A 4,314-nucleotide genomic window follows, 5' to 3' on the forward strand; every position below is an offset into this window, starting at 1 on the left:
TGATTGATTGATTGATAGGTGCCTGTCCTGTCATATCTCACAGGGATGGTATTCCATAGTACCAGGACAACCTCCCTAAAAGCCCGGCTCCAAGTTAACATCCAGTGAGTTTAGGAGGCCATCTCCTGCAGAACGCAGTTAGTCCTGGGTATATACAAACTGGGCTCTGAGATCTTCAGGGGAGACCCTTCTCTCGGTCCCACCACTGGCACACTTGGTGAGGATGCAGAATAGGGCCTTCTTGGTGGCTGCTCCCAGACTCTGGGACTCCCTCCCTGGAGAAGCCAAACTGGCTTCCTCCTTTTCCTTCCACCAATGGACCTTTGGGAACTCTTTTTTTTCAGGAAAGGGCTTCAAATAGTGCTGTTTTACTCTCTGTAGTTTAATAGATTTGTTTTTTTACATTGTTCTGATCCAATATTATTATTATTATTATTAGTAGTAGTAGTAGTAGTAGTAGTAGTAGTAATTTGTACCCTTCCCATCTGACTGGGTTGCCTCAGCCACTCTGGGGTTTTTACACTCTGGGGTAAACCCTTCCCTTTTATACGCCGTTAGCTTTTTTTGTATTTTTATCGGGGTGCTTTTACTTTGTTCAAGCTTCCCCCAGCCCCCATCTGGGACGTAATTGATGGACTGATTAATTACATTTAAGGAACAAGGTGGTCTCTCAAGTAACCCAGCTGCCTGAGCTGTATGTTCGTACCAACACCTCAGATTTGGCTTGGTAAGAGACTGGCAGGCAATGGACTCAATGAAATCACATTGTGTGTGTGTGTGTTTGTGTATCGCTTCCTGGCCAGCTGTTGCATAGATGGGACTTGTGCAGCACTTCTCTGAGGATGGAGGGGGGAGAGGGAAAGCGAGGCTGCAGGAAGCGCTAATGTGTTTCTAGCTCCAAATACGCCCTGAGTGCATTAATACAGGATTTCCCTCGGCTGCCTTTGCAACCACGGCCAAGTCATACTTGGCAAGTGGTCAGCGAGCACAGCCAACCTTTATGGAGGAGCTCAGGGGACGCAGATTGCTGGCCCAGGCAGGGGCAGAGGAGAAGAGCAAAATTTCAGGGCTGGGTTACAACTCAGGGCGAGGTCTTGGGAGGCTGCTAAGCTGCGTTGCGGAGCTCCCACGCGGCTCTGACTCACAAGCCAAGTCTCTGCAAGCGCTCCTCTGAAAGCTAGTGCGGTGTAGTGCTTAGAAGATTGGGCTGGGGGTTCAAATCCCAACTGAGCCATGGTGGAAAGATACCCATTATAGAGAAACAGCTGATGAAAAGCTATTGGACTCGGTTGAGATGGCAAAGTGAACATGCTTAAATAGAGAAAAATCATTATTGACATTTATTCAGGATGGGAAACTTCCCATGGGCTTTTTTCATGAACGAGAAAACCTGCAATTTTGGTATTTGAAGATTGAGAAAATACTGCTTCACAAGAGATAGAGTGGTTGGGTTTTAATGAGTTGGATACTATATTTAGCTGCAGGACAGAGAACCGGAAGTCCTTTAATCTCTCTCTCCGCCTCTTCTTTTGTTTTCTCTGTCTTTCGGTCTCTCCTTTTTTCCGTTTTTCCTTTGTTCTTAACTAGATTAAGTGGTGTAATATAAAAATATGTTTTGCAATGAGCATCAACTTTTGTACATTTTTGAATAAGTGTCAATATTATTTTTTTAATCCCAGTTTAGCTATGAAGCTCATTGGTCGGCCGTTGGCCAGCTGCTCACTCTAAGCCTCACCTCCCTCACTGTAAGTATAAAATGGGTAGGAGGAGAACCATGCCTGCCACCTTGAGCGCCTTGGAGATGTTTTGGACTACAACTCCCATCAGCTTCATGGCCGTGTGGGGAAGTGAACTCTAGTCTCCCAGGTCCTAATCAGACACTCTAATCCAGTGGTTTTCCCCCCCAACCTGGGTCTCCAGCTGTTGCCGGACTACAACTCCCATCATCCCTAGCTAGCATGGCCTGTGGTTATGGATGATGGGAGTTGTAGTCCAACAGTCGCTGGAGACCCAAGTTTGAGAAATGCTGCAAAAACACTCCACAACCCTGGCTGTGTTTTATTCTTTGTTTTTAAACGAAAGCTGGGGATTTGGGGAGTTCTGCCGCCACCCCTGTGGACACTGCAGCCCCTATCAGTTTTGGAGGTGCAGATCAATTTCTGCAGGCCCTCTGGCCACCACTCCTGATCTCAAATTGTCCAGTGGTGGAGTTTTTCCCCTCCCCTCTCTCTTTCCCTCCCTCTCTGCGCTCCCTCCGGGTCCATTCTCAGAAATGAGATCATAAGGGCCTCTTCTCACAGCCTGACCTTTCCCGCTAATGCCTCTCGAGCAACCGTGAGCCAGGGAAAACCTTTCTCTTTCCCCAAAAGCGGGTTTCTGCCAGAGGCCCACGGCTGAAATTTCAAACGGGGGCACGGCGGCAGGCTGGCACAGAAGGGATTAGGCAGAGGGCAAAACAGGCTTTGCTGTTTTTAATGCGCACTTAGCAGATTTCGTACGAGGCGTATTTTGGTCTCCCCTATAAGCTCAGCTCTTGGGACAGAAGCATTTCCCAACCGAACCACAGAACTGTAGTCAGAAGGGACCCTAATGGGCCATCTAGTCCAACCCCCTGTATGGAAGAATCACAGCTAAAGGACTGTATGAACAAAGGAGACATCCCTTTTTCCTTGCCTCACTATGTGTCCTGTCCTGGATTTGGGGGGAGTTTATCATTTCACAGGGACGTGGTCCACAGGGACATGGGTGGCACTGTGGGTTAAACCACAAAACCTAGGACTTGCCGATCAGAAGGTCGGTGGTTCGAATCCCTGTGACGGGGTGAGCTCCCGTTGCTCGGTCCCTGCTCCTGCCAACCTAGCAGTTCGAAAGCACGTCAACGGGGCAAGTAGATAAATAGGTACCGCTCCGGCGGGAAGGTAAACGGCGTTTCCGTGTGCTGCTCTGGTTCACCCGGAAGCTGTACGCCGGCTCCCTCGGCCAATAAAGCGAGATGAGTGCCGCAACCCCAGAGTCGGCCATGACTGGACCTAATGGTCAAAGGTCCCTTTACCCTTTACCTATCATTTCATTCTTTAACTTTCACTGGATCACACAGAGAGATAGCAAGGAACAACAAGGCACTCAATTCGGCCAACCAACAAGTCATGAAATAGTATGCCAGCTTTGGAGTTCCACAGAAGTCTTCTTCAACAGGCTAGATGTTTTTAAAAAATGCAAGTGAGTAGCAGAAAGGTAAGGCAAATGTCTGCTGGCATTGGTCAAACCATGTGGGGAATAGGTTTTCAAATTGTTTTGTGTTTTCTTAATAGCAACCCCCCCCCCCCCAAATATGGTGCAGGCTTTAACTTTTAAATCCCTGGATGATTTTTGAGACCTGGTTATCTGGAGGATCACCTTCCCTGTTTAGGGAAGCTTTTAATGTTGAATAGGTTATTGTATTTTAATATTCTGTTGGAAGCCGCCCAGAGTGGCTGGGGAAACCCAGCCAGATGAGCAGGGTATATATAATAAATTATTATTATTATTATTATTATTATTATTATTATTATTATTACCTATATAAGCCTGCCTGAACTTCGAAAGCACGTCAAAGTGCAAGTAGATAAATAGGTACCACTCTGGCGGGAAGGTAAACGGCGTTTCCATGCGCTGCTCTGGTTCGCCAGAAGCGGCTTAGTCATGCTGGCCACATGACCCGGAAGCTGTACGCCGACTCCCTCGGCGAATAAAGTGAGATGAGCACCGCAACCCCAGAGTCGGCCACGACTGGACCTAATGGTCAGGGGTCCCTTTACCCCTTTACCCTTACAGGAGAGGAGAGGGGCTCTTGTGGGTTTCTGGCTGGCCACTGTGAGAACAGGATGCTGGACTAGATGGGCCATTGACCTGATCCTGCAATCTCTTCTTGCATTCTTAAGAAGCATAGTATATCAACAGCAGGAGGCCTACAGGCTCGCCGTGATGGATGTACAAAGGTGAACAGTCAGGCTTCCACCCCTCCATAACGTAGGGAAGGAGGCCAAAGGATTTTTGCTTTTTTCCTCAGTAGAGGTGGCATCAGAGAGTTGTCGTCTCTCCAAATACTATCCATTCACCCATTTTCTGTACAGATTTCAATCCCAGCTGTGCAGGCTGGCTCCAGAACCGCCCCCCTCCCTTCTGCAAAGAGGGCTTATTTTTAAACACAAAAGCATCCTTCCCCGACAAGTCCGTTCCAATATACCCTTTTCCTGCTGAGGTTACATGCGTTCAACCGGGTGTGTCTATCCGACGGGAAGAGAGAAAGAGATAGAGAGGGAGGCAAGCAGGCCA

This window comes from Podarcis pityusensis (genome assembly GCF_964106645.2).
Source record: "Podarcis pityusensis genome assembly, chromosome: 6".
NCBI classification, from domain to species: domain Eukaryota; kingdom Metazoa; phylum Chordata; class Lepidosauria; order Squamata; family Lacertidae; genus Podarcis; species Podarcis pityusensis.